Source organism: Triticum aestivum, chromosome 2A (assembly GCF_018294505.1).
Source record: "Triticum aestivum cultivar Chinese Spring chromosome 2A, IWGSC CS RefSeq v2.1, whole genome shotgun sequence".
In the NCBI taxonomy this organism is placed as follows: Eukaryota; Viridiplantae; Streptophyta; class Magnoliopsida; order Poales; family Poaceae; genus Triticum; species Triticum aestivum.
In genome coordinates, this window is record NC_057797.1 from 90573584 (window position 1) to 90593863 (window position 20280).

Below are 20280 nucleotides of genomic sequence, written 5' to 3' on the forward strand. Positions count from 1 at the left end.
TACACCACTATGGATCCTCTCCCGTCTCCCTATGAGAAAGCCATCCATAGCACTCACGCTTATCTTGCACATTTTAGAGAATCCACTTTCACTTGTCTATGAACTGTACAGGCGACCCAGAAGTCCTTTACCGCAGATGCGGCTATTCGAATAGATGATGTTAACCCTACAGGGGTGTACTTCTTCACACACGCTCTCGCCACTTACCACCATGTACATGTCGTGTATCTCGGCAACCTTCAAGCGGAAGCCTGGCGAGGGAGTCCGCCATGACCTGACTAACCACACAAGTCTTTAGTCCAGGTTTATCGCCTATTCGGGTTCCATCCGCAAGGAGATCCGGCCGGCGTGTCGCTCACGGCCCCAAACGATGTGAGTAGGGTTCCCAAGCCCACCAAACGGGCGACGCTTGGTACACTGTGCCACTGCACCTAGTCTGTCCCAAGCCCACCTGTATCTGGTGCCACTTGGTAGACTACTAGCACTACCTACAAACACGAGAAACTAGTTGCAACTCCTCGACAGAGATCAGGTTGATTAATAAGTCGAGAGCGCTTGGAGTGCCCGGAGCCCAATGTGTGATATTAGCTGTTCATGGATCACAAACACAGAACTCAGTTCCCGAGGGCGGTTTCAATGAGATAACCCACCATGTACTCCTACATGGCCTCTCACCGCTACCTTTACCAAATCGTGTTCACACACTTAGCTCTCAATAGTAAGACATGTTCACCACATTCCAATTCATCCCCGATGAATCAGACCTGACTCAACTCTAAGCGGTAGCAGGCATGACAACAAGCATGAATGAGTAGGCACATCACGGCTCAAACAATTCCTACTCATGCTAGTGGGTTTCATCTATTTACTGTGGCAATGACAGGTCATGCAGAGGAAAGGGGTTCAACTACTGCAGCATGTAACAGTTATATCGCTGTTGTCCTAATGCAGTAAAAGAGAGCAGGAGTGAGAGAGTGGGATTGTATCGGAATGAACAAGGGGGTTCTTCTGGCCTGACACTTCTTAAGATAGCATTGTGTCTTCATCAGTGTCATCGATCACATCGTCGGAACAACGTCTACCGAGAGGGAACAACACCGACAAAGGAACAGAAACAACATTCAATTCAGTGCAATGCATGAGCAAATGAATGATATGACGTATTAAGGTACTGAATTGAGCTAATGCAACAACAAGTCATTTTAATTGAAGTGGAATTCAAACTACATCAAATTCCAACTCCAAACCTATTTTTCAAATTTAACCTAATCATGTTTTATCCTAAACAGTGGAGTTAACTTGCTCACACATGCATGAACATGGCATAAACAGATTCTTTGGATTTTTCTGATCATTTTTCATATATAAATTATTTCATTCTGAGCTATAGATTATTTTCTATGATTTTTTGAAGTTTGAATCATTTTCTGGATTTTCTGGTTATTTAGAATTAAACAAAATCCACTAAATGATTTACTGAATCAACATGACATGACGCTGATGGCAGCAGTCAACGGAGCGGCCCAGGTCAAACTGACCCGTGGGACCCGTGTGTTAGTTACTAACTAAACTATCCTGGTTTAATTGGCGCTAATCCTAGATTAATTAGTAGGGCCGGGCCCGCGTGTTGGTGACTCAAAGGGGAGTCAAACCAAGTCAAACTTGCCGGAGTTGACCCACGGTTCGTCGAGGAGGTCGAGGGAGTCGAGGCAGAGCTTGTGGACGCGTCAGCGAGGTGAGGGGGAGGCTATGGCTACGGCAACTACGAGCGGCGAGGACATCAGCGTTCGGCCGTGGCGGTGCAGATGCGAGGAAGAGAGAGAGTACGAAAGAGAGGGAGGGTTCGATCCGGACGGCACCGCGGAGAGGGCTCGCGGTGTTGCGCTGGCGGGGAGGCAGACAAGCAGGTGGAGGCGTGGCGTGCTTGGGCGCGTGCGCGCTTCGTCCTGCCTCTGCCTACTGGCAGAGGGGGAAGATGACTAGCAGGTGGGCTAGGTGGGCTGAGCTACACAGCTGGGCCGGCAACAGTAGCAGACCGCGCAGGTAGGCTGAGGTAAGTTCTGCTCTATTTTACTTTTCTTTTGTTTTCTATTTATTTAAACATTTGCCACTGTTCAAAAATTCAAGGCTGAACTTAAATAATGCCAAACATTCCTCTAAATATTTTTATGTTTCTGAATGGACTATTCCAAATGCACATAAAATGTTTCAGGGTATTTGGAAATATATTCTATACATGTTATGAATATAATTCCAAAAGCAAATAAAATAATGATTTAAATTCAGTGCCAAAATATTCCTAAAAATGTTCATTATTTTTGGTTTGGTGCAAAAACCTCTGCCAAATATAACCAACATTATTTAAGGCCATTTTGTAACATTGAATGCATTTTCCATGGTTCTTTGACGTGCTTTTGATTCAAGTTTTGAGGCTTCAACAATCCTCAACTCAAGTTTCAGAAATTTAAGTATGATGCATGTATGCAATGCCACTAATTACAAGCATTCAACTGGGGTTGTGACATCCACTCCTGGATTACTTTGGTACCCCCCTGCTAGACTTATAGTAAGTCACACATCAGGTCTGGTACACAACATTGCATACATGATAGAACCTATGGCCGAGGCATAGGGAATGCCTTTCATTTTCTCTCTATCTTCTGCAGTGGTCCGGGCATTGAGTTTGACTCAACTTCACACCTTGTAACACAGGCAAGAACCCTTTATTTGACTGATCCATTTTGAACTTCTTCAAAACTTTATCAAGGTATGTGCTTTGTGAAAGTCCAATTAAGCGTCTTGATCTATCTCTATAGATCTTGGTGCCCAATATATAAGCAGCTTCACCGAGGTCTTTCATTGAAAAATTCTTATTCAAGTATCCTTTTATGCTATCCAGAAATTCTATATCATTTACAATCAACAATATGTCATCCACATATAATATTAGAAATGCTACAGAGCTCCCACTCATTTTCTTGTAAATACAGGCTTCTTTGAAAGTCTGTATAAAACCATATGCTTTGATCACACTATCAAAGCATATATTCCAACTCCGAGATGCTTGCACCAGTCCATAAATGGATCGCTGGAGCTTGCACACTTTGTTAGCACCTTTAGGATCGACAAAACCTTCTGGTTGCATCATATACAACCCCTCTTTAAGAAATCCATTAAGGAATGCACTTTTGACGTCCATTTGCCAAATTTCATAATCATAAAATGCGGCAATTGCTAACATGATTCAGACAAACTTAAGCATTGCTATGGGTGAGAAGGTCTCATCATAGTCAACTCCTTGAACTTGTCGAAAACCTTTCGCAACAAGTCGAGCTTCGTAGATAGTAACATTACCATCAGCGTTAGTCTTCTTCTTGAAGATCCATTTATTTTCTATGGCTTGCTGATACGTTTTCAACGTATCTATAATCTTTGATTGCTCCATGCTATATTATCTACTGTTTTGGACATTATTGGGCTTTATTATCCACTTTTATATTATTTTTGGGACTAACCTATTAACTGGAGGCCCAGCCCAGAATTGCTGTTTTTTGCCTGTTTTAGGGTTTCGAAGAAAAGGAATATCAAACGGAGTCCAAAGGGAATGAAACCTCTGGGAACGTGATTTTCTCAACGAATAAGACCCAGGAGACTTGGACCCTACATCAAGGCACAACAGAGGAGGCCACGAGGTAGGAGGGCACGCCTGCCTACCCCAAGCGCGCCCTCCACCCTCGTGGGCCCCCTGTTGCTCCACTGACGTACTCCTTCCTCCTATATATACCTACGTACCCCCAAACAATAAGTTACGGAGCCAAAACCCTAATTCCACCGCCGTAACTTTTTGTATCCACGAGATCCCATCTTGGGGCCTGTTCCGGAGCTCCGCTGGAGGGGGCATCGATCACAGAGGGCTTCTACATCAACACCATAGCCCCTCCGATGAAGTGTGAGTAGTTTACCTCAGACCTACGGGTCCATAGTTAGTAGCTAGATGGCTTCTTCTCTCTTTTTGGATCTCAATACAATGTTCTCCCCCTCTCTTGTGGAGATCTATTCGATGTAATCTTCTTTTTGCGGTGTGTTTGTTGAGACCGATGAATTGTGGGTTTATGATCAAGTCTATCTATGAATAATATTTGAATCTTCTCTGAATTCTTTTATGTATGATTGGTTATCTTTGCAAGTCTCTTCGAATTATTAGTTTGGTTTGGCCTACTAGACTGATCTTTCTTGCAATGGGAGAAGTGCTTAGCTTTGGGTTCAATCTTGCGGTGTCCTTTCCCAGTGACAGTAGGAGCGGCAAGGCACATATTGTATTGTTGCCATCGAGGATAACAAGATGGGGTTTTCTTCATATTGCATGAGTCTATCCCTCTACATCATGTCATCTTGCTTAAGGCGTTACTCTGTTTTTAACTTAATACTCTAGATGCATGCTGGATAGCGGTCGATGAGTGGAGTAATAGTAGTAGATGCAGGCAGGAGTCGGTCTACTTGTCTCGGACATGATGGTTGTCAACGTGGAAGTTCAGTACTCTATATGTGGATCAGACCTGTTACTTTGCTCTGAATGTTGAACTTTCCGTTTGAACATATGGAATGGGCTGTTATTTTTTAAATGGGTTGTATTTGGCCTCCACGGTTTAGAGGCTGACTTGCGGGCCTAGCAAGTTGACGCGTACACAATCAGGAGATGATTGTACGTGGAGAGGATGATAGTAGGGACCCGCCAAGGTCATGGCAGTACGCAAGCAAGTGCCTCCTTATTTAAAGCCAATAAAAAATGGATCCTCCTAGTGGATTTCTGACATCGGGGTCCCATGCCATTGTCAACGTAGTCAATAAACGAGAGAATTGCACAACGAGCGGCCGACACCAGGGATCCAGCAGCTCGCCCAGTTATTTTTGTTTTGGGTTAATTTGATAAATGCCACTCCAAATCTGGTGTATCTGAGAAATGCCACTGCAATTTCCAAACTTTGAAAAATGCCATTTCTAGTGGCATTTTTTGAAGTCTGGAGTGGCGTTTTCCAAAGTTTGCAAACAGCAGTGGCGTTTTCCAAAGTTTGCAAAAATTGCAGTGGCATTTTTCAAAGTTTGGAAATTGCAGTGGCATTTTTATGAATCGCCATAATTGGAGTGGCATTTATCTAATTTGTTTTTGAGACAGAAGCAGGGTGTCAACTGGGCTGTGCGGGACACTCTGGCCTGTCTAGACAACCTTTTCTTTTATGTTTACCACAGACCAGCCCAGTAGTTTTTTTTCTTTCTGAAAATGGCTAGCCCAGTTTTTTTGTGATTCGTCAAGTAAGTCGCTTTATCAGGCGTGTTGGGCTGTAAATCTTTCAAGACGAGGAGAGTGGCCTATCAGTAATGAGAAATGGGCTGTACATTTTTAAAACACATCAAACCGGCAATTATTTTCAAATATCTTTTTTTTCATTTCGAGATTTTAAATTGCATTGATTTTTATGCGTGGACAATTTATTGGATTTTATATTGATATACATTTATTTTTAAAATCAGTCTGAATGTGACTCGAAATTTCGGGATTAAAAACAGTTCAGACCGCACCGACATATGCAAAATTTCGTATAATTTTTTAACCGTGGCCACAATATGGGCTGTAATGCTAACATAAAGAATATGGGCTCCAAAAAAACCCGTAAGAATTAGCAAATGGGCTGTAAATTATTTGAAATAATGGCAGATGGGCTGTATGCTGTTTTCCACATATTTGAGGCTTTCCACAGATGGCCTGTATACTGTTGGATGTCCATCCAACGGCCGTCGTGCTTCTTCAATCTCTGCTCTTCCTGCTCCAGCCGCTCAAACAAGCGCCAGCGGGACTGCCTGCTCCCTCCTCCCCGCGGCCGGCTATGCTGCCGCGTAGGCCTCACCGCCCCATCGTACTCCCATCGCTGGCCTAGCCATCCCTCTACTCACCCACACCTGCTGTTATTCTCCGACGACGGCAGACGAACCAGTAAACCCTCGTACAGTCGTACTCCCCTCCGCGTGGGAAATAAAAACAACGGCCGAGTCTTCCCTGCCTCCGTGTCATTCCCTTCCTAGGCCTCGCCTTCGTCCACCGCCCTGGTGCTCTCAGCGTGGCGTGGTCAGCGTGGTCAATGACCGACATGCATCTGAAGTGGACTGTACGTGGAGAGGCTGACAGCCGGGTCCACGGCCGCACGCAAGGAAATGCCTCCTTATTACGCGCAAAATAATGATTTCCTCCACCTGACATCTGGGACCCATCGAAACGGCCTCTATATTTCATGAAAAAAACGTTATCGCCGCTGACAGCTAGGACCCACCAGCTATATCTTCACACGCAAGGAAGTGCCTCCTTATTACGCACAAAAAAATGAATACTCCCCCTGCTAGCTGGGACCCAGTATAGTGGGCCTACTAAGTTGACGGGGACGAAGGGCTTTGTCAACTTAGTCAATATGCATGATTCTAGCTCGACTGACCGTACGATGTCCGTCCAATGACCGTAGTGCTTCTTCAACCTCTGGTCTTCTTGCTCCAGCCGCCCAAACCAGCGCCGGTCGTGCCGCCTGCTCCTGCCTCCTGTGGTCGGCTGTGCTGCCGCGGAGGCCTCACCGCCCCCATACTACTCCCACCGCTGGCCAGGCCATCCCTCCACTCCACTCACCCACACCCCCTATTATTCTGCGGCAACGGTAGCGCAGCCGAACCAGTGAACCCTCGTACTCCTCTCCGCGTGGGCATCCACTGCCGCGTCTTCCCCGGCTCCGCATCTTCCCCTTCCTAGGCCTCGCCGTCGTCCACCGCCGTGGTGCTGTCGGTGCGCCGTGGTCAATGTGGTCAACGACCGAATTCCATCGGAAGAATACTGTACGTGGAGAGGCTGACAGCTGGGTCCATGGCAGCCACAAGGAAGTGCCTCCTTATTACGCGGAAAATAATTATTCCTCCACCTGACAGCAGGGACCCATTAGACGGACCACCAGTATTTTGCGAAAAAAATCCTTTCCCCCTGACTGCTGGGACCCACCGGGTGGGCCACCGTATTTCGCGAAAAAAACGTCCCCCCCCCCCGCTGTTAGCTCGAACCCACCGGAAGTGCCTCCTTATTACGCACAAAAAAATGAATACTCCCCCGGCTAGCTGGGACCCACCTTGGTGGGAGGCTGACTTGTGGGCCTACTAAGTTGACGGGGATGAAGGGCTTTGTCAACTTAGTCAATATGAACGATTCTAGCTCCAGTGACCGTACGATGTCCATCCATCGGCCGTAGTGCTTCTTCAACCTCTGGTCTTCTTGCTCCAGCCGCCCAAAGCAGCGCCGGTCGTGCCGCATGCTCCTGCCTCTAGTGGCCGGTTGTGCTGCCGCGGAGGCCTCACCGCCCCCTACTATTCCCACCGCTGGCCAGGCCCTGCGGCGACGACAGCCTCACACCGCAGCCGAACCAGTGAACCGTCGTACTCCTCTCCGCACGCGCGCGGGCTTCCACTGCCGCGGGTTCCCCGGCTCCCCGTCGTCCCCTTCCTAGGCCTCACCGTCGTCCACCGCCCTGGTGCACTCGGCGCGGCATGGTCAACGTGGTCAAGGAACGACTTCCATCGGACGTGGACTGTACGTGGAGAGGCTGACAACTGGGTCCACGGCCGCAGCAAGGAAGTGCCTCCTTATTACGTGCAAAATAATTATTCCTCCACCTGACAGCGGGGACCCATCGGACGGCCACCGTAGTTCGCCCCCTTGACTGCTGGGACCCACCAGCTACATCTTTGTAGGCAAGGAAGTTCCTGACAGTCGGGACCCACCTGGTCGAAGCATATGTAGCGTTGTCATTCTGGTCGCGAACGTGTACGTACATATATACTGGTGGATGTAGAGGCGCGCACGTGTCGTAGTAGAGGCGGCCAGGGTGCAAGAAAGAAAATACGGCCACGTATGTGTACATACGGGTGGGGTCTCGAACGCCTACTCGCGCATATGTATGACAAGGGCTCGTGTACATGGCTGGGTCGGAACATAGAAACAACGTCGTCATCGTGTTCATGGGTCGGAACGGAATGCGTGGTCGTGTTCATTGGGAGGTCTTGGACTTAAGAGGCGATGGAAACGAGGCATGGCGTACCGCACAACGGAGGAAACGGACCTCCTACGCTCGAAACGGGGGTCCTGTTGATCGGGAGGGGTGTGGCATACCGCAAAACGGAGGAAACGGACCTCCTACGGTCAAAACGGGGGTCCTGTTGATCGGGAGGGGTGTGGCATACCGTAAAACAGAGGAAACGGACCTCCTACGGTCGAAACGGGGGTCCTGTTGATCGGGAGGGGTGTGGCGTACCGCAAAACGGAGGAAACAGACTTGTGTTGGAGCGCTAGGTCGAAACGGGGGTCCTGTTCATCGGGAGGGGTGTGGCGTACCGCAAAACGGGACTCCACGGGATACTGTTCATCTCCACCGTCGACCCCCTCCAGCCTCCACGAGCTACTGTTCATCCACCGTCGACCTCCTCCAGCCTCCACAGGCTCCTGTTCATCCAGCCTCCACCGTGCGCTACTCCACCGGCTACTGTTCAACCACCCCTCCACCGTCTACTGTTCATCCAGCCCTCCACACCACGGGGTCCTGTTCAACCACCCCTCCATGGGCACCCTGCCACCATCTATTGTTCATCCTGCCCTCCACACCACGGGGTCATGTTCATCCACCCCTCCATGGGCACCCCTCCACCGTCTACTGTTCATCCAGCCCTCCACCACACCACGGGGTCCTATTCATCCAGAGGCAATGCCACCGCTCACTGTTCATCCACCCCCCCGCAACGCTCACTGTTCATCCCATCGATCGGCTTCAGTTAGTAGCAGTAGCCAAGGAATCGCTCGATCGGGTTCAGTTAACAGCCATCGATCAATCGCTCGGGTTCAGTAACGCGTAGCCTGCAGTGCAATCGCTCGGGTTCAGTTAGAGCCCAACGCCTCGCTCGGGTTCAGTTAGAGCCAACGCCTCGCACACACGCGCGTACATGTACGAGAGAAACGCGCATCGCTCGGCCCCCGACCTCCCACCGTAACCGGGATCTCCCCAAAATTTTCCTCCCCCTCGCTTCTACCATGGTTTTTTTCCGTCATGGACGGCTCAAAGAATGTCATGCAGCTGCGTCTCCGGCCCGCCCAGGACGAAAAGCCCATTTTCTATCATGATTTTTTGTCATAGAAGTAGGAGCCCACCACATCTATGATGATACCGGGTTTTGTCACAATTATCGTCATAGAAGTGTCATATGTATGATAGAAAAAATTTTCGTTCGGCCCAAAATGTCACGGATGTGTCTTTTTTTCATAGTGTTGGCTCACGTATATGATGGTGTCGCTAGCATCTACCTGACAGAGACACCGGGCCGACATGACTAGTCGTAAACCCAAGGTGGCACTAACTTACAGGGACAGGCATACATGACCCAGCAACGAACGTGTCAGTCATCAACGTATGAACCCAAGTCGTAGCAAGCTACAAGGACTTAAAGGAACAACATGTGACATTTCCCCGAAGGGACAGACACATGAACAAAGAAGGACACATGCCGGCCAGCCTAAGTGTTCCGGAGCAGTAGCAAGCTACCATGGCTCAGTGGAAGCACTAGGAGACATTTCCCCATAAGAGAGTCTACCAAGAATAAACAACTAGATTGTCGGATCCCACACATACCAATCATTTCAAAATCATACACACAATATGCTTGATATGTGCAAATACAACATGGCATCACAACAAAACTCTACGACTCAAAGTATTTATTCATTAGGCTCTTAGGAGCCAGATATTACAAACATGGGTCTGATGGCCCAGCATTCAAGTCATACAAGCAATAAGCACATGCGAAAGCTTAACTTGTCTGAGTACAGACAACTACAAATGAAAAAGGCTGAGAAGCCTGACTACCTATAAGACCCTGCCGAGGGCACAAGATCGTAGCCGAGGTAACAAGCTAAACGTCGAAGTCCACGCGGAACTACTAGTGAGACTGAAGTCTCTCTGCAAAAACATAAATTAAGCAAATGTGAGTACAAATGTACCCAGCAAGACTTACATCAGAACTAGCTACATATGCGTCAGTATCAACAAAGGGGTTGTGGAGTTTGACTGCAGCAAGCCAGCTTGACTCAGTGGCTATCCTATACTACGACTGTTGGTAACTCTTTTGAGGTGGCGCACACGAGTCCACATATTCACCATATGAATACACCACTATGGATCCTCTCCCGTCTCCCTATGAGAAAGCCATCCATAGCACTCATGCTTATCTTGCACATTTTAGAGTATCCACTTTCACTTGTCTATGAACTGTACAGGCGACCCAGAAGTCCTTTACCGCAGATGCGGCTATTCGAATAGATGATGTTAACCCTACAGGGGTGTACTTCTTCACACACGCTCTCGCCACTTACCACCATGTACACGTCGTGTATCTCGGCAACCTTCAAGCGGAAGCCTGGCGAGGGAGTCGGCCATGACCTGACTAACCACACAAGTCTTTAGTCCAGGTTTATCGCCTATTCGGGTTCCATCCGCAAGGAGACCCGGCCGGCGTGTCGCTCACGGCCCCAAACGATGTGAGCAGGGTTCCCAAGCCCACCAAACGGGCGACGCTTGGTACACTGTGCCACTGCACCTAGTCTGTCCCAAGCCCACCTGTATCTGGTGCCACTTGGTAGACTACTAGCACTACCTACAAACACCAGAAACTAGTTGCAACTCCTCGACAGAGATCAGGTTGATTAATAAGTCGAGAGCGCTTGGAGTGCCCGGAGCCCAATGTGTGATATTAGCTGTTCATGGATCACAAACACAGAACTCAGTTCCTGAGGGTAGTTTCAATGAGACAACCCACCATGTACTCCTACATGGCCTCTCACCGCTACCTTTACCAAATCGTGTTCACACACTTAGCTCTCAATAGTAAGACATGTTCACCACATTCCAATTCATCCTCGATGAATCAGACCTGACTCAACTCTAAGCGGTAGCAGGCATGACAACAAGCATGAATGAGTAGGCACATCACGACTCAAACAATTCCTACTCATGCTAGTGGGTTTCATCTATTTACTGTGGCAATGACAGGTCATGCAGAGGAAAGGGGTTCAACTACCGCAGCATGTAACAGTTGTATCGCTGTTGTCCTAATGCAGTAAAAGAGAGCAGGAGTGAGAGAGTGGGATTGTATCGGAATGAACAAGGGGGTTCTGCTGGCCTGACACTTCTTAAGATAGCATTGTGTCTTCATCAGTGTCATCGATCACATCGTCGGAACAACGTCTACCGAGAGGGAACAACACCGACAAAGGAATAGAAACAACATTCAATTCAATGCAATGCACGAGCAAATGAATGATATGACGTATTAAGGTACTGAATTGAGCTAATGCAACAGCAAGTCATTTTAATTGAAGTGGAATTCAAACTACATCAAATTCCAACTCCAAACCTATTTTTCAAATTTAACATAATCATGTTTTATCCTAAACAGTGGAGTTAACTTGCTCACACATGCATGAACATGGCATAAACAGATTCTTTGGATTTTTCTGATCATTTTTCATATATAAATTATTTCACTCTGAGCTATAGATTATTTTTTATGATTTTTTGAAGTTTGAATCATTTTCTGGATTTTCTGGTTATTTAGAATTAAAAAAATCCACTAAATGATTTACTGAATCAACATGACATGACGCTGACGGCAGCGGTCAACGGAGCGGCCCAGGTCAAACTGACCCGTGGGACCCGTGTGTTAGTTACTAACTAAACTATCCTGGTTTAATTGGCGCTAATCCTAGATTAATTAGTAGGGCCGTGCCCGCGTGTTGGTGACTCAAAGGGGAGTCAAACCAAGTCAAACTCGCCGAAGTTGACCCACGGTTCGTCGAGGAGGTCGAGGGAGTCGAGGCAGAGCTTGTGGACGCGTCAGCGAGGCGAGGGGGAGGCTATGGCTACGGCAACTACGAGCGGCGAGGACATCAGCGTTCGGCCGTGGCGGTGCAGAGGCGAGGAAGAGAGAGAGTACGAAAGAGAGGGAGGGTTCGATCCGGACGGCACCGCAGAGAGGGCTCGCGGTGTTGCGCTGGCGGGGAGGCAGACAAGCAGGTGGAGGCGTGGCGTGCTTGGGCGCGTGCGCGCTTCGTCCTGCCTCTGCCTACTGGCAGAGGGGGAAGATGACTAGCAGGTGGGCTAGGTGGGCTGAGCTACACAGCTGGGCCAACAACAGTAGCAGACCGCGCAGGTAGGCTGAGGTAAGTTCTGCTCTATTTTACTTTTCTTTTGTTTTCTATTTATTTAAACATTTGCCACTGTTCAAAAATTCAAGGCTGAACTTAAATAATGCCAAACATTCCTCTGAATATTTTTATGTTGCTGAATGGACTATTCCAAATGCACATAAAATGTTTCAGGGTATTTGGAAATATATTCTATACATGTTATGAATATAATTCCAAATGCAAATAAAATAATGATTTAAATTCAGTGCCAAAATATTCCTAAAAATGTTCATTATTTTTGGTTTGGTGCAAAAACCTCTGCCAAATATAACCAACATTATTTAAGGCCATTTTGTAACATTGAATGCATTTTCCACGGTTCTTTGACGTGCTTTTGATTCAAGTTTTGAGGCTTCAACAATCCTCAACTCAAGTTTCAGAAATTTAAGTATGATGCATGTATGCAATGCCACTAATTACAAGCATTCAACTGGGGTTGTGACATCCACTCCTGGATTACTTTGGTACCCCCCTGCTAGACTTATAGTAAGTCACACATCAGGTCTGGTACACAGCATTGCATACATGATAGAACCTATGGCTGAGGCATAGGGAATGCCTTTCATTTTCTCTCTATCTTCTGCAGTGGTCCGGGCATTGAGTTTGACTCAACTTCACACCTTGTAACACAGGCAAGAACCCTTTATTTGACTGATCCATTTTGAACTTCTTCAAAACTTTATCAAAGTATGTGCTTTGTGAAAGTCCAATTAAGCGTCTTGATCTATCTCTATAGATCTTGATGCCCAATATATAAGCAGCTTCACCGAGGTCTTTCATTGAAAAATTCTTATTCAAGTATCCTTTTATGCTATCCAGAAATTCTATATCATTTACAATCAACAATATGTCATCCACATATAATATTAGAAATGCTACAGAGCTCCCACTCATTTTCTTGTAAATACAGGCTTCTTCGAAAGTCTGTATAAACCATATGCTTTGATCACACTATCAAAGCATATATTCCAACTCCGAGATGCTTGCACCAGTCCATAAATGGATCGCTGGAGCTTGCACACTTTGTTAGCACCTTTAGGATCGACAAAACCTTCTGGTTGCATCATATACAACCCCTCTTTAAGAAATCCATTAAGGAATGCACTTTTGACGTCCATTTGCCAAATTTCATAATCATAAAATGCGGCAATTGCTAACATGATTCAGACAAACTTAAGCATTGCTATGGGTGAGAAGGTCTCATCATAGTCAACTCCTTGAACTTGTCGAAAACCTTTCGCAACAAGTCGAGCTTCGTAGATAGTAACATTACCATCAGCATTAGTCTTCTTCTTGAAGATCCATTTATTTTCTATGGCTTGCTGATACGTCTTCAACGTATCCATAATCTTTGATTGCTCCATGCTATATTATCTACTGTTTTGGACATTATTGGGCTTTATTATCCACTTTTATATTATTTTTGGGACTAACCTATTAACTGGAGGCCCAGCCCAGAATTGCTGTTTTTTGCCTGTTTTAGGGTTTCGAAGAAAAGGAATATCAAGCGGAGTCCAAAGGGAATGAAACCTCCGGGAACGTGATTTTCTCAACGAATAACACCCAGGAGACTTGGACCCTACATCAAGGCACAACAGAGGAGGCCACGAGGTAGGAGGGCGCGCCTGCCTACCCCAAGCGCGCCCTCCACCCTTGTGGGCCCCCTGTTGCTCCACCAACGTACTCCTTCCTCCTATATATACCTACGTACCCCCAAACAATAAGTTACGGAGCCAAAACCCTAATTCCACCGCCGTAACTTTTTGTATCCACGAGATCCCATCTTGGGGCCTGTTCCGGAGCTCCGCCGGAGGGGGCATCGATCACGGAGGGCTTCTACATCAACACCATAGCCCCTCCGATGAAGTGTGAGTAGTTTACCTCAGACCTATGGGTCCATAGTTAGTAGCTAGATGGCTTCTTCTCTCTTTTTGGATCTCAATACAATGTTCTCCCCCTCTCTTGTGGAGATCTATTCGATGTAATCTTCTTTTTGCGGTGTGTTTGTTGAGACCGATGAATTGTGGGTTTATGATCAAGTCTATCTATGAATAATATTTGAATCTTCTCTGAATTCTTTTATGTATGATTGGTTATCTTTGCAAGTCTCTTCGAATTAATAGTTTGGTTTGGCCTACTAGATTGATCTTTCTTGCAATGGGAGAAGTGCTTAGCTTTGGGTTCAATCTTGCGGTGTCCTTTCCCAGTGACAGTAGGAGCGGCAAGGCACATATTGTATTGTTGCCATCGAGGATAACAAGATGGGGTTTTCTTCATATTGCATGAGTCTATCCCTCTACATCATGTCATCTTGCTTAAGGCGTTACTCTGTTTTTAACTTAATACTCTAGATGCATGCTGGATAGCGGTCGATGAGTGGAGTAATAGTAGTAGATGCAGGCAGGAGTCGGTCTACTTGTCTCGGACGTGATGCCTATATACATGATCATACCTAGATATTCTCATAAGTATGCTCAATTCTGTCAATTGCTCAACAGTAATTTGTTCACCCATCATAGAATACTTATGCTCTCGAGAGAAGCCACTAGTGAAACCTATGGCCCCCGGGTCTATCTTTATCATATTGATCTCCTACTACTTAGTTATTTCCTTTGTTATTTACTTTTCCTTTATTTTACTTTGCATATTTATCATAAAAATACCAAAAATATTATCTTTATCATATCTATCAGATCTCACTCTCGTAAGTAGCCTTATAGGGCTTGACAACCCCTATTTGCGTTGGTTGGGAGGATTTATTTGTTTTGTGCAGGTACGAGGGACTAGCACGTAGCCTCCTACGGGATTGATACCTTGGTTCTCAAAAACTGAGGGAAATACTTACGCTACTTTGCTGCATCATCCCTTCCTCTTCGGGGAAAACCAACGCAGTGCTCAAGAGGTAGCAAGAAGGATTTCTGGCGCCGTTGCTGGAGAGGTCTTCGCAAAAGTTAACATACCAAGTACCCATCACATACCCTTATCCCCCGCATTACATTATTTGCCATTTTCCTCTCGTTTTCCTCTCCCCCACTTCACCCTTGCCGTTTTATTTGCCCTCTCTCTATCCTCCCTCTCTTTCTCTATTTGCCTCTTTTTGCCTGCTTGCTTTTTGTTTGCTTGTGTGTTAGTTTGCTTGCTTGTCACGATGGCTCAAGATAATACTAAATTGTGTGACTTCCCAATGCCAACAACAATGATTTTATTAGCACTCTGATTGCTCCTCTTACTGATGCCGAATCTTGTGAAATTCATACTGCTTTGCTGAATCTTGTCATGAAAGATCCGTTTTCCGGCCTTCCTAGTGAAGATGCCGCTACCCATCTAAATAGCTTCGTTGATTTGTGTGATATGCAAAAGAAGAAAGATGTGGATAATGATATTGTTAAATTGAAGCTATTTCCTTTTTTGCTTAGAGATCGTGCTAAAGCTTGGTTTTCATCTTTGCCTAAAAATAGTATTGATTCATGGAATAAGTGCAAAGATGCTTTTATCTCTAAGTATTTTCCTCCCGCTAAGATCATCTCTCTTAGAAACGATATTATGAACTTTAAGAAACTTGATCATGAACATGTTGCACAACTCTTGGGAGAGAATGAAATTAATGATACGTAATTGCCCTACTCATGGTTTAAATTTGTGGATGATTGTTCATAAATTTTATGCCGGATTGAATTTTGCTTCTAGAAATCTTTTAGATTCGGCCGCGGGAGGCACTTTTATGGAAATCACTTTAGGAGAAGCTACTAAACTCCTAGATAATATTATGGTTAATTATTCTCAATGGCATACTGAAAGATCTACTAATAAAAAGGTGCATGCGATAGAAGAAATCAATGTTTGAGTGGAAAGATGGATGAACTTATGAAATTATTTGCTAATAAGAGTGTTTCTTCTGATCCTAATGATATGCCCTTGTCTACTTTGATCGAGAATAATAATGAATCTATGGATGTGAATTTTGTTGGTAGGAACAATTTTGGTAACAACGGTATAGAGGAAATTTCAATCCTAGGCCTTATCCTAGTAACCCCTCTAATAATTATGGTAATTCCTACAACAATTCTTATGGAAATTATAATAAGATGCCCTCTGATTTTGAATCTAATATTAAATAATTTATTACTTCGCAAAAGAATTTTAATACTATGGTTGAAGAAAAATTGCTTAAGATTGATGATTTGGCTAGGAACGTTGATAGAATTGCTCTTGATGTTGATTCTTTGAAACTTAGATCTATTCCACCTAAGCATGATATCAATGAGTCTCTCAAAGCCATGAGAATTTCCATTGATGAGTGCAAAGAAAGAACCGCTAGGATGCGTGCTAAGAAAGATGCCTTTATAAGAGTGTGTTCTTCTAGTTTCTATGAAAATAATGATGAAGATCTAAAAGTTATTGATGTGTACCCTATTAAATCTTTGTTTTGCAATATGAATCTTGATAATGATGGGACTGAATATGATTCACCTTTACCTAGAAGGCGTTCCAAGAATTCGGAATTTGTTGATCTTGATGCTAAATTTGATAAAAGTGGGATTGAAGAAATTAAAACCCTAGATGTTGCTAAACCCACTATTACGGATTTCAAGGAATTTAACTATGAAAAGTGATCTTTGATTCATTGTATTTCCTTGTTGCAATCCGTGCTAAATTCTCCTCACGCTTATAGTCAAAATAAAGCGTTTACTAAACATATCGTTGATGACCTTGAATTGGAAGTTTCTATCCCTAGAAAGCTTTATGATGAGTGGGAACCAACTATTAAAATTAAAATTAAATATCATGAATGCTATGCTTGATGTGATTTGGGTGCTAGTGTTTCCACGATTCCAAAGACTTTGTGTGATTTGTTAGGTTTCCGTGATTTTGATGATTGCTCTCTAAACTTGCACCTTGCGTATTCCACTATTAAGAAACCTATGGGAAGAATTAATGATGTTCTTATTATTGCAAATAGGAATTATGTGCCCGTAGATTTTATTGTTCTTGACATAGATTGCAATCCTTCATGTCCTATTATTCTTGGTAGACCTTTCCTTAGAACGATTGGTGCAATTATTGATATGAAGGAAGGAAATATTAGATTCCAATTTCCATTAAGGAAAGTCATGTTCCTAGAAATTAAATTAAATTACCTTATGAATCTATTATGAGAGCCACTTATGGATTTCCTACCAAAGATGACAATACCTAGATCTATTCTTGCTTGTTATGCCTAGCTAGGGGCGTTAAACGATAGCGCTTGTTGGGAGGAAACCCAATTTTATTTTTATTCCTTGCTTTTTTTCTCCTGTTTAGTAATAAATAATTTATCTAGCCTCTGTTTTGGTTGTGTTTTTTGTGTTTAATTAGTGTTTGTGCCAAGTATAACCGTTGGGAAGACTTGGGGAAAGTCTTGTTGAACTTGCTGTAAAAAAAACAGAAACTTTAGCGCTCACGAGAACTGCTGCCACTTTTATTTGGAAAGTTCTATTTAGTTAATTCTTTTTGAAGATGATTAATAGATAAATTCCTCACGTCCATAAATTTATTTTAGAATTTTTTGGGTTTCATATGTTGCGCTAGCTACAGATTACTACAGACTGTTCTGTTTTTGACAGATTTTGTTTTTCGTGTGTTGTTTGCTTATTTTGATGAACCTATGGCTAGTAAAATAGTTTATAAACCATAGAGAAGTTGGAATACAGTAGGTATAACATCAATATAAATAAATAATGAGTTCATTACAGTACCTTGAAGTGGTCTTTTGTTTTCTTTCGCTAACGGAGCTCACGAGATTTTCTACTTTAAGTTTTGTGTTGTGAAGTTTTCAAGTTTTGGGTGAAGATTTGATGGATTATGGAACAATGAGTGGCAAGAGCCTAAGCTTGGGGATGCCCATGGCACCCCCAAGATAATCCAAGGACACCTAAAAGCCAAAGCTTGGGGATGCCCCGGAAGGCATCCCCTCTTTCGTCTACTTCTATCGGTAACTTTACTTGGAGCTATATTTTTATTCGCCACATGATATGTGTTTTGCTTGGAGCGTCTTGTATGATTTGAGTCTTTATTTCTTAGTTTACCACAATCACCCTTGCTGTACACACTTTTTGAGAGAGCCATATATGATTTAGAATTTGTTATAATACTCTATGTGCTTCGCTTATATCTTTTGAGTTATATAATTTTGCTCTAGTACTTCACTTATATCTTTTAGAGCACGGTGGTGGATTTGTTTTATAGAAACTATTGATCTCTCATGCTTCACTTAGATTATTTTGAGAGTCTTTAATAGCATGGTAATTTTATTAAAATCCTAATATGCTTGGTACACAAGATTAATAATAAAACTTTCTTATGGGTGTGTTGAATACTATGATAAGTTTGATGCTTGATAATTGTTTTGAGACATGAAGATGGTGATATTAAAGTTGTGCTAGTTGAGTAGTTGTGAATTTGAGAAATACTTGTGTTTAAGCTTGTGATTCCCATAGCATGCACGTATGGTGAACCGTTATGTGATGAAGTCGGAGCATGATTTATTTATTGATTGTCTTCCTTATGAGTGGCGGTCGGGGACGAGCGATGGTCTTTTCCTACCAATCTATCCCCCTAGGAGCATGCGCGTAATACTTTGCTTTGATAACTTGTAGATTTTTGCAATAAGTATATGAGTTCTTTATGACTAATGTTGAGTCCATGGATTATACACACTCTCACCCTTCCACCTTTGCTACCCTCTCTAATACCGCGCACCTTTCGCCGGTATCATACACCCACCATATACCTTCCTCAAAACAGCCACCATACCTACCTATTATGGCATTTCCATAGCCATTCTGAGGTATATTGCCATGCAACTTTCCACCATTCCGTTTATTATGACACACTCCATCATTGTCATATTGCTTAGCATGATCATGTAGTCAACATTATATTTCTGGCAAAGCCACCATTCATAATTCTTTCATGCATGTCACTCATGAGTCATTGCATATCCCGGTACACCGCCGGAGGCATTCATATAGAGTCATATTTTGTTCTAAGTACCGAGTTGTATTGTTGAGTTGTAAGAAACATAAAATGTGATGATCATCATTATTAGAGCATTGTCCCAGTGAGGAAAGGATGATGCAGACTATGATTCCCCCACAAGTCGGGATGAGACTCCGGACGAAAAAAAGAAAGAAAAGAGGCCATAAAAAAGAGAAAAGGCCCAAATAAAAAAATGAGAGAAAAAGAGAGAAGGGACAATGCTACTATCCTTTTACCACACTTGTGCTTCAAAGTAGCACCATGATCTTCATAGTAGAGAGTCTCTCATTTTATCACTTTCATATACTAGTGGGAATTTTTCATTATAGAACTTGGCTTGTATATTCCAATGATGGGCTTCCTCAAAATGCCCTAGGTCTCCATGAGCAAGCAAGTTGGATGCACACCCACTTAGTTTCTTTTTGAGCTTTCATATACTTATAGCTCTAGTGCATTCGTTGCATGTCAATCCCTACTCACTCACATTGATATCTATTGATGGGCATCTCCATAGCCCATTGATACGCCTAGTTGATGTGAGACTATCTTCTCCCTTTTTGTCTTCTCCACAACCACCGTTCTATTCCACCTATAGTGCTATATCGATGGCTCACGCACATGTATTGCGTGAAGATTTAAAAAGTTTTGAGAATGTCAAAAGTATGAAACAATTGCTTGGCTTGTCATCGGGGTTGTGCATGATTTAAATATTTTGTGTGTGAAGATGGAGCATAGCCAGACTATATGATTTGTAGGATAATTTCTTTGCATGTTATTTTGAGAGAATAATTTTGTAATGCTTAAGTATTATATTTTTATGTTCAATTTGAACTTTTGTCTAATCTTGGATCTGATATTCATCCCACTAGAGAATACATTAAATTTTGCCAAGTAGATCACATCAAAAATTTGTTTTTTCATTTCCTGAAGACGAGCAGAATAGCTTGGGATGC